This window comes from Aythya ferina (assembly GCF_964211825.1).
Source record: "Aythya ferina genome assembly, chromosome: 5".
NCBI lineage: Eukaryota > Metazoa > Chordata > Aves > Anseriformes > Anatidae > Aythya > Aythya ferina.
Window position 1 is genome coordinate 18,503,432 of NC_140301.1, and position 12,104 is coordinate 18,515,535.

Here is a 12,104-nt window from a genome sequence, read left to right on the forward strand (position 1 = left end):
TTAACTTACAAATGGAGAAAAACAGGTTCTTTAAATATTAGATACCAACTACAGGTTCAAATTCTTCATATACTCATATTATTGAGGTTATAATTCTAAACGACTAACCCAAAATTCTGGTACAAATAAAAGTATGTCAACTTTTTATTTGATCTGAAAAATTACGTCCCCTGTGTTACAACACCAAAAACAAAACAAAATCAGAAACAAAGAATGAAGGAATATCCTTCTAGATATACTTTGAGCTTTGGCTCAGCAACACAATACTGTGCGGAGAGGTTATTCATATCTGGTACATGTATCTGCCTAAAATATAGCCTGTGAAATACCATGTTTTCCACTAATGGAAGTAAATATTGGAAAGTAACTGACAACACATGCATAAGATCATCTTTTTCAGTGATATTGCTCACAAAAAGAATGCAATGAGCTATTATTTGCATAAGAACTGACAGGATTTCCAGCTTTCCTCAAAATGACATCAGTGTAATCTGAAGACAAGGAAAACAAAATATTCAAGGGACATTCCTCCCTTCTCACTCACAATGTTCAACTGTGGCATTAATTCCAGCTTGTGAGGTATCTCCTGGAGATAAACTTCCACTCTGTGGCCTGAGGGAGAACTTGGCAGGTACCAGTGCCCCAGTTCTGTTAATGAAAGGTTAACCTGTAAAAGAGAAAAAATACTTTTCAGTCTACATAAATACAGGTTTCTAGTTTTAATCAACACAGTGATACAACTTAGCATAGCTTAAAAAAATAATCACAAGGCTTATATGAGGTAGTGCCAGTCTCTCATTTTAGCACGATGGACTCATTTTAGCAGCTAACTTGGTCTGTCATATTCTAGGTGGCTGCGTGAAGGAGGGTGCTAGCCATTCCAGAGCTCTGAGGCACAGCTGGGTTTTCTTATTTTTAGCAGAAATTTCAGGTTGGGACCAAAGAAATCTTCCCAAACAAAATTTCTATCACAACTTTTCCACCTTTTTCAATTTGAAAATTTAGTGTCTTCCTCTGTCAAAGCCTCTAACATTCAGAGAGACAGCAACTCTCACATTTTCACGTAACCTTTCAGAATGCAATTCAGCTCTCTCGGTCACTTACCTCCCAGTTTGATTTGCGTAGACACAAATTGTTTCCTGCATGCAGAGCTGTGCTGCCAGAGAATGGCAAGGCTCAAAGGAAAGAAAGGCATTTCTTTATTCTCTCCCTTTCCTCTCTTGGTAACTACTCAGATGCGTTGCATTGTAGGCCACTGGACAAGATAGTATAAAATTCACATAATTTGTTAGCAAAGAGCAGGGAAACACTGACTCCTTTGTATTACTCTTTGGAGGCTATAAACTTCAGTATCATAGCAGCTCATCCATCAGGATCTAACGTTTTCAGAGCACAAGGTACTACAACAGAAATAGCATTAAATGCATTTTTTTCCACATGTATATGCCTGTGCACTGCCTAACATAGAAGATCACTAGTCTGAATAACAGAGATGTTACTTTCACAAAAACTATCATAATCATATTTAGGAGAGATATCACACCTCCCAGCACTGGTCTTTGATTTTTTTTTTAAAGTAATAAAAATAAATATTATCACAGGCAGGCCAATCTGTGCCACAGCCTGCAAATGATACAAGGTATTTGTGCATGGAATTATATCAGAAGATTATTTATACGCTTAAGTCATTATGTACTGCTGATCTTATCTTCTTATCAATAATGTCACAGTAATGCTTACATGACAGAAACAGAATTCGTCACTGACACTCATGCACTAGTTTGCACCAACAGTAAATTGAGCTGTTTTTATGGTTGAGATATATACTTGGAACACTTGGAAAAAAAATATATTTTTTGAATCCAGAATGAAACCTCAAAATTTTTCCTAAACGAAACTATGCTAATAAAAATCTCAAACTTGTCAGCACAGTAAGTTACAAACACGTTTAGCTAGAGAAAAAACATAATGATGAGATTGTTTTTTGGGGGGAAGGGGAATTAATTCCCCCAAATGTACTAGAAATGTGGTAAGCATCTTTACCTTCACATGATCATATGATCATTCTTATGTTAACTGAAGTAAACTTGAAACAGAGCAATTTTTGAGGTAATCCAGTACTTGAACTTTCCATTTAATTCACAAAAGCCATGAAAATGCCTCACATACCATTACAAGTTGAAAGTCACCTGCTGTCAGAGAAACCAACCAAACTAACGTGCACACAATCTCCACCAGTGCTTGAAGAGCAAACTGCAGAACAGGTGATGTGGAGCCTTGACTGCTAAATGAGGTCAACTGACAGGCATTATTCTGGAGCAGGAGGACAAAAATGGAAAGAAGAGTCAAAGTTGGAAAGAAAGCTTTTGGAGTCTGAACAGCACCATCTCGGGCAAGCTCCTTTCATATTTGAAAACATAAAGAATTTGACATCTGTCCCTTCCCAGCAGAAACCCAAGCAATCATCTCTGAAGTAGGCAGTGAATCTTGGAAGTGTACTGTATCCACAACAAAGAACAGATAAACTAATACACACTAGAAACAGAGACAAACAGGCATTTCCTGAACTTCTTTGAGAAAGACAAAAAGATTCATGCTATGAAAAACAGTACACATATATCCCACCAAATATTCCAAAATCTGAATGCTTCCTCAAGCCCCCAAATTTCACAGATGGGTAGTATTTTACATTGGACCCACACAGGCAATTTACTTTTTAAAAGAGCAGTCAATGAGCATTCCTAACAAAGGGGCACTGGGCTGTCCACTGGTACAGCCTCAGCCTAGACGCAGAGATGGAGGCGTCCGTCACAGGCATAACCACCACAATGAACGAGTGCCAGGAACATCAGGTTATTCCAAAACAAGTCTTTACTTTACTTGAGATAAGTCCAGTGTAACAGGCAGGTTTATTCACAAATGTACACTTCCCCAGGTAACTACTTTTCATTCAATAAATCTGTACAGTAAGAAGTGCTTTTCTTGTGCTGAAATAATTACAACCACTTTGCTGTAAATTTCTTTCAAAGTAATTTATTTCTCATTTTAGCCTTCACCTACCGCATGCAAGCTGAGCATCTTTAACTCCTCTGAAAACCAGCTTGAGTATCTGGATTCTGAAACTAACAATATTTAAACTTCTGGATGCTGAAGGCCTGTTCAGGCTAACGTAAAGTCGATAAAGAGAGAAGAATCCTGAGCTGCATCTATGGGTCTCACCTGGTTTGGGATCAGAAGCCAAGCAAAGAGCAGATAAGACTCAGTTATCTAAGGCTCTGATGAAGCAGACGTCAAAACAAGACTTTTGGAAGCAACATAATTTATTTCATCAATATTTTCATTAGTGCCTTCTGTTGGTTGCTAACAGTGATTATATGACTGAAGGGATGGTGAAAGGAAAAGCCCTTGGAGACCTGAGGTTACTAACAGCGAATCTTCCCGTACTGATTTTAAAATTTCTCCTGACTGCACTGTAAACGCTCACATGCAGACTGAGGAGAGGAGAGGTAACTGGGTTTTTTCCTTTTTTCAAGTACAGTTGGCAGTGGATCCTACTCATGGTCAGTTGCTTGGCAACAAAACAAGTTTCTCTGGCTACAAAATAAATATTCCACATCTGAAATATTTGAGAAAACACTGTTTTTCCTAACTACATTCCATAGTACTTGGGCCATAGGGTTTCCCAGAATAGTTTAAAATGTTAACAGGGTTACACAAAGGACGCCCTCCAATTAGATTATTACTATGAGACAGATACAGATACGTCCCCCTATGCAACACTGTTCATATTCTTAAAATAGTATGTTAAATCTACTCCATGGTCTAGAGCTCGTGTAAAGTACTTTAACTGCCTAGGAACAAATTAGCTAACTGGATCCTGCGCCCTTTTAAATGTAGGCGTGGTGGGAGACATTTTGCAGGGACTAAAAATCTGGAAGTCGCTATATTCGGTCTGAGATGCATGCCAAAGAAAGCATGTCTAAAGAAAGAACCAGAGTGCAGACAAAATCAGATATCTCATCAACTGCCAGAGCCACAGAGGTATGCTTCTGGAGGTACATGCTCTGGTATCAGCACAGAAAGTGTTAAAGTTACGTGTCTTCAGGTAGCTCATAATTGGGACTGCTGACTTTCTCTTCATCCTTTCAGCACAACACTTTGCTTTGTTGAGTTCACAGACAGCAGATGCCAGTTCTTCCTGCCTTCTGGAAGCACTTGTCACATCGGTCAATGCTAAATAACATAATGGACAGACTCATAATTGTCAGATGCAAAGACAACATCCTGGGCCAGTAGAGCAGAACACTGCAGAATCAGACCACTAGTCCAGTTAACACTGCACCATGCCCCATCATGATCAACACTGGATATCTAAGAGACTAAGAGCAGGACAAGCACATAGTGATGCTTCTCTAGCCTCTTCAGGTTCCTGTAGTACAAGGATTTCCTGCATCTGAAGCCCCAATAAATCTTTCTTCCATGAATTTGTCTTAATACAAAGATCAGGGAGGAGACATAGCAATCTCTAGCGTTATTATTTGATAATAATTCCCCTAATCCATTTTTTTTTTTAATAACATGTGTGGAAAAGAAAAAAAAAAGTCTTTAAAGAAACCAAAACAATTATTGACACTAAAGAGAGATTATCAGCCTCATGAGTTTCAATTAGAGACACTGATGAAGAGCTCAAAGGCCGGCAACTCTCAATGGGGAAGCAGCCAGGGCTTGTGGGAAATGGTCTCTTAAAACACACAGGCTAGTGCTGGTTGTAAGTTCAAACATTCCTTTAAATATGGGACTAGAGCTTCAAACTCACTAGAGCCTTTCCTAAAAGGGGATTTAGGCATGTACCCCTGATACTCAGTCTAGCTATCTAAGGCCAACATACAAAGCTAAAAGCCTCCCAAGCATACCTAAATACTACATATGTCTCTTTTCTACACAGATTTCCCTTATTTTTATTCTTCTGCATACACCCAGAGTGTTTACATCTCTGTGCTGGAAGCTCCTCATCTATCACACACCAGTGTGAACAAGATCTGGAAACTAAGCTATACCTGTCTGCTCTTCCCTCGAGTAGTGGACATGATAAAAGCTCTCGAGTCCAGTGGACATGATAAAAGCCCACTATCAGACTTGAGAGAAGAAACTATCGATTTCTTATATGACACGGGAAGAAAACTTATTTTCTTATTTAAAAGTAGATGTTTTTTCCAAGGGATTCCTGCTACTTTCAGCAGACAGGATGGACAGTGTGTACGTAATAAGTTCTCGTGTTTTCTCCTGGTCCCCTTTGCGAGAATAATTTCCTCCTGAATACCCTTTAATTTTTATATGGTCCGTAGATGCTGATTAACATTCTTGTTATATCCACGTTACCTCATCTTGCAATGAAGAGGATCTTAGAGAATTACTTTATTTGCATTTTGTTTTAAGTGTCACACTTCAGATTCTCAGAATTCAAATTCTCAGCATACCAATTTACTTGTTAAACTGGTACCAGTTTGCTTGTTACACTGCTTTGATCTGCAGCTACTAGTTCTGGGCACATAATTAAGTTATACACAGCTTCTCCAGGTAAGCATTCAAAAAAGTAAAAGAAAACATTTAAGTGTTTTCACTCAGAACTCAATGACAGGCAAAGACAGGACTAATTTCCTCATAACTGCACTCAAAACATTAATCTTCCTAAAGCTCTGTCTTCCACACTCCATCTTTCTGGAACACTCAAAGCACTGTCACTGCAACCTTCAATCCCAGAGCATGACAACCAGAGCAATAAATGAGCAAAAGAACCTGTGGGAAAAGAGCAGTTTAAGACTGTATCATAATGCCTGGGGGCAGAACAAGAACTGCACATAAAGCCTTAATTCTATCACTGTCTTCATCTCAGTACTTAACTTTGTTACATCCTGTTAATACAGCCAGCTAAATGCCCAGCACACAAGGCTACGCTGATAATTCTGTGTTTGACCAGCAACACCCGAGTATACAGACGCAGAGCACTTTATGCTGGAAGATGAGGGGTAGGTGGGACAGAGGAATTTTTGACAGTAAGTGTGACAGCAAGTTTCACAGAAATTTTCTGATAGCCAAAAAAAGTGAAACGCAAGTCCCAGGATTTGTCTGGTCCAGCAGACATTTTATCCTGTTCTTATCCCTTTGGCATTTCTCTGGACTTCTTGTTCCAGGACAGATCTCTTTGCTCAGTAAGACTTAGCCTCCCAGCCTCAGCTTTATTGCTTACTCCAGCCTCCACTTTTACCCTGTCTGTTAGCCCAAGCTCTCCTAACTTTCTTCAGCCTGTCTCCTACCTCAGCTTTGCATTAAGTCAACTCACCTGCTTTTATGTGGGTTTTGCTCTCAGTCCTTACATCCAGCCTCAGTGCCCACCTCCTCACTGTCTGTTCTTGTTTCAGCATCATTCCCCACTCTTTCCATCTCTGTCTTCTAGACTTCTGTTCCTTATCAGATCTGGACAAACACAGCCTCCCCCAGTTCCTTCTGAGCAGCCCAATACTTCTGTCCCGCTCACTTTGCCTGAACAGGGCTTGATTCCCACCAACTCAACAGCTTCTGTCCACCCTCTGATCTCCATCCCTCAGCCTTAGTGCCCGTTTTCCTACATGGTGCAGTCTAGCTCGCTTTCTATCAACTATGCACAGCCACTTTCCTCCTCTGCCTAAACTGTCGTTACGGTGTCTTCTTTTCCCTGATGATTTCCTTATCCTTGTTTACACACATCAGATCTAGTTGTGTCCCCCTTGAATTTCAAGCAGGTATTTAGGTAGTTTTGTTTATGTGAACATGAGTTACACATCCCTGATATGGAAACAAATCCAGACCAATTGCATGTCCCAAAATGGGACGACTACATCTTGTCAGAGAAAATATTGCCAATAATTTTGAGCATGTGTAAAACAATGTATTTTTCTGTAGCCTTGTTCTTGGAAGACACTAAACTGTTCTGGCTGAAACTTTCTGAAGAGAATTCAGCCTGAGGCAGACACCCAATGCAACACAGAAAATTTGTTTGGTTTGAAAAGTTACTTTGACAAAGTTGTGAATAGCTGAAAATAGGGCTTCAGGACTGGAAGTGCTTGGCAGCCTTAGCAATAGATGCCACTACTAGCCCCACCTCTACCAAAAATCAAAGGGCCACATTATAAGGTCACCCATTTTGGTGTCAATCAAGCATAAAACAACTGCATTTATGGATTTTCTCTGGGTTTCTGTTACCATAACTGAGATGAGTCTTCTGCCATTTAGTTGTCCTACAATGTGATGCCTTGTTGAATCTAGACAGAGAGATTCTGCTCCCTAGAGCTCCCTAGTCATAGACTTAGGAGTGAGCATAGCAGCACTACTTACAAGATGTCCCCTGAGCTTCAGTTTCTGATATGGCAGCTCATCATAAAGAGCTAGCGGACAAGCCACTGGGCCTCCAGCTGTTCAGACTCTTCCTGTGAAAGTCAACATAATCGTATCCTTACTTGTGTCTTCTGCTTCTCCACCAAAGTCTGCTGTAATGAAGCTACCTAAAGTAATTAGACCACCTGTTGCATCGCCAGATCTATTTAAGGCACTCCTACTGGAGTTTGGTTTACATGGTTTGACAGTAATTGTTTAAGTGGATGCCATTGTAATGACACTGCAAAATATAATTATAGACTTATTTTAATCAATAAATATAATTACACACTTATCAGACTATGAGCTTATCTGTAATTAGTTCTCCATACCATAATGCAGTCCATGATGCCAACTTTGTGCGCATTACAGAACGTCAAAAAGAAATTACATTAGCAGATGACAGGATATTTACAATCAATTGAGCTTTTGCAGATCAGAAAGATTCTGAGTCCTGGCAAAAGAAAAATCACAAAGCACTAACTGTGAAACTTCAAAATGGCGATTTGGTTTGGGAGCAAATTTGATTATAATGGTATCACTAGTACTAGGAAAATGGTCGCTAGGTATTTCCACAGCCCTGATATCCACCAATGCAAAGAGGATTTTGCAACTTCAGTTACTTGAGCAGTTTGTTCCGAGTCATTTTTTCCCCTCCAGAACTATACAAGCTTGGGTAGCATAACAAAGTGGGAAGGGCCATTATCATAGGATATTAAAAAATTAACATTTCCATATAAAAATCTATGCACATACATGCCAAAACACATACCCACGTACATATCTGTATATGCTTATAGCCAAGGGTGCACAACCAAAGTAAATAAATGCTCTCCAACATTTAAAGTTGACCCTACTAACACCTGTAAGATAGACACACACTGATCTTAGAAGAGGAAATTCAGAAATAGGAAGTCATGATAACCTTCCAAGAGTAGTCTCAAAAAAAAAAAAAAAAAAAGAAAAAAGAAACAAAAAGAAATAGTACTTACATAACTGACTCACACTATTGTCCAAATCACTGGCTTCCAACAAAACAAAGCATAATCCTATAAACGTAAGAAATGGTTACAATATTCTAGCAACAGTTCTGCATCCATGTCATATACTTCCATTTATTTTTTTAAATATACAAGTATTTGTTATGTATGCATTACTAGATAAGCAAAAAAGAAATCAAGAAATCATTTCACACACAAATGTTTATGAGCAACAGTGAAAGTGAAATATAAGAGTTTTGTTGTTGTTGTTTGTTTGTTTTTTTAGTGCATCACAGGTGGCCAATAAGCTTCTATAATATATCAGGAATATGTTTATGTGTAGTAGATTTGAGTATCTATGTATATAAATTAATGTTACATTTGTAAGGAATTTTAATATCATCACAGTATTTAGTGACATTAGTGATATTTTTTCTATTCATTTACATATACCTTGGTTTCATGTCTTGAAAGGTGGCTCCATGGTGCAGCCTTCATTCACATTGTCCACAGCTCAAAACTGCTGTTAAACATATGCTTATTTTTAAATATGTCCTTAAACACAATCAAAAACAGCGTGGTGTAAGCGTCTTCTTAAATACCTAACTGAAACTGAATCAGTTTTAAAGGACTCTAGAATGATTCCCAGCCAACCCCATTCAACTCCCATTGAAATATGGGCTTCAGGATGGAACTTAAATAAAGTACAACTACCTGACATGAAGCATTTATTCTCCAAAATTTTTTCTTCTGCTGCATTCTGTATCATAAAAAGAAAATAACTTGTAAGCACAGAGACAACCTAGCTTTTAATTTTATTTTTTTTTAATACTGTAAAACAAGTAAAAATATCATTATTAACTTTATACTACATTTTCCTGAAAGAAAAATATATGGTTAAATCAGAGCACAACATAAGATCTGTGACAAAAAATTCTAAAAACCACAAAGATACAATGGCCTTTCAGACACCAGAACAGTTACCTCAAAAGGCACAAAACTGGGCCAAATACACCATTTGCAGTGAAAAATAACTTCTACCGTCATTGTGACTGCTTCAGGCAGGGGGTAGATCAGAAGCTGGCTCCACATGAGCTACATCCAAAGCAGCAGAACAATCCTGTTTTGAATTCCGACTCCACACACCAGCCCTTGGGAGTAACAGGGTGCTGTGCAGCAGTGCCAGAGGCACCTCAGGGCCCAGGGATGCAACTGCTCCAGTGTGTAGTGACTAGACAGCAATGCCAACCCAAGCATGGCCAGCCCAGAAGGTTTGTCACCACGGCACAGTCCTGCAGAGACATGGCTTTGGTCTCAAGATTAATCAAAGCACATTGTCACAGCCTAGAGTGGATGGAGCGGTATTTCTTTCAGTTCTTGAAGTAACTCTCTCATTTTGGACATCTCAGCACAGTGCTCTGTGGGACTGGGTCAGGAAACAGTAACACTTCCATGTCACTGCACAGCTGACATGGGCCTAGATTTTGTTTGTCTCCACGAAAAGTGAAAGGGAAAATGTCTACAGGAATAAAGAGGAAGATCCTCCTTTCCATTACGTTTTGCACACTTAAAAGAGCAATAGCCCTGATTTTGTGATAACAGCACAAACAGGATGACCTTCCATTTCGAAAACACCCTGCAGCACTGAATAAGAACAACATGAATCCCCAGCAGAAATTAAACACAAAGTTATTAAAATTGCTTTGAATGCATATGGAGTTTAAGAGGTAACAAGACCTTTTATGAAGGGTATTCAAATCATCTAAATGAATCCTTTAGACAAGATATTCATTTTTTATTAATCATATGTGCCTCAAAGCCTTCACATTCTAGAACTCTTTGGGGTTCCAGCCAGTTTTACCTGTACAGGATGCAAATCTAATATTGACAGACGTTGGCCATAACATTCTTATAATCAGGATGAAATTCATGCAACTCAGAAGGTCCAAATTGAACAAACAGACAAACTCAAACAGAAGCAGCCCACTGACAGGCTGTTTCCCATATTCCCCACATCTGGCAGGATAGATATCCCCCATTCTTTATAACTACTAATCAGCAAGATCACCCAGTATCAGCCCTCTTTTCTGGACCCCACCCCCCAAACCATTAAAGGGGGTGGTTATGACAACTCAGGCATTAAACCATTCTGGTGATTCCATCCTGCCAGCCCTTCCAACTGTGTCACAGAGATCAATGAAAATGTGGCCTGCATAAGAGGATGATCCATAACAAGACTGTGATCTCTGATTTACATGGAAAATTCAAGAGGCAGCTCTGTAGAAATAAAGTAATCAAAGACGTGAATTCCACACCAGTGTCAGTTCCAAACATCACCAAACATTAAGGACATTAACTCACAGCTCCATCTGTAGCATTTCTCTTTATATTCACATTTTAAAATGATTAATATATGACACTGTCAAGTATAGTTTAAATTAAAAAAAAAAAAAAAAAAGGATTAGGAAACTTGTTCCTTAAAGGCACTATCATATCAATTTATCTACAAGTTTCATTTTCTTCACAATGATGCATACAACAGCTAAGAATAGCTGCATTTAATTGACAGAAGAAAAATGGATCACTGTGCCTATTTTTCCAGTTACTTATTATCAAAGGTATGTCTGCACATCAGATAGACACCATTTCACTTTCCCTTTGTGGTCTGCTGGTGCTGGGGAACACAAAAACAAATATGAGACAATCATCATTAAAATTAGGATCCACAAAAACAGACAAGGGGATTAGTTACATCTAGACATAATTTATTAACTAGCTAGATTCCAAGGCAATGGCATGCATCTTCAGACATCGCGGGCTGTCTTGTAGGTTGCTCATCCACCATAAATAAAACCTGAAGCTGCAATCAATTGACCTGACATTTACCCTGCTCCACAGCATAAACACATGCCACCTCTCATGTCTGAATTTTAGGAGGCTTCAAACAACAAAGTGATAAGGGCTGATTAACAGTTGCTAAAATGAGACAAGCCTGTAGGAGTGTGTGACTCATGAATGGGCCAGAAACTCTTTACAGGAATGCTTCAGGATTTTACCTAGGCTGAAGTCTGATATCATCACATAAGCTACCCAGAGACACTGAAGTAAGTTTATCACATGGGAGTCTTTACTTTCAAATGACATGATCATCAACCCAGGGAAACCTTTTTCAAGTTGATCGGGCCAAGGACATTGCATTTCAACTTCATTTCTCAGGCAAGGCAGTACAATTTTCCTACTTTTCCTGTAGGAAAACCAAGTGTTTAAAAGCAGGTGTTAAATTCTGTTGTTGCACCAAGGTTCTCTGGATGTTTGACTTAGTATAACAGCCATCTGAAGGCAAACAATTCACTTGGAGTCCCCCGTCCCATTTTGCAAGACGCATTAACCACCAAAGAATCCTAAGTCACTATTGCCTTGGGCAAGTCATCAAATCTTCCTGTGTCCCAGTAGCTCCTTATGAAAGCCTAGAAATGAAATTACTTTGCAAGGACTCTGAGTGTTGTTGCATGTCCCCACACCTGGCGCTGCTGAAGCACAGCTAGTCTGTCAGACAAACTCAGATGCGCAGATCTGTTTTTCATGGAGCAGAGTATTCCAGGGGTGTGCTGTGTGTGATTATTCAGATATATCACTTGATAAGAAATGGGGATAATCATCAGGTTATAGTCAGTTAAAAACACTCAGTTTCTGATCCAACTGACCGTGATGAAC

The 12,104-nt window shown here is 39.1% G+C and overlaps 1 long non-coding RNA gene across 1 annotated transcript in view; it reads right to left on the reverse strand.

Moving 5' to 3' along the window:
• LOC311437867 overlaps positions 1–657 on the reverse strand; it is a 37,807-nt gene extending 37,150 nt beyond the window's left edge. Inside the window, exon 1 of the long non-coding RNA XR_014693769.1 lies at positions 545–657. This is a non-coding gene — a long non-coding RNA (uncharacterized lncRNA). The remainder of the gene's footprint in view (positions 1–544) is intronic.
• Positions 658–12,104: the final 11,447 nt, after the last annotated feature.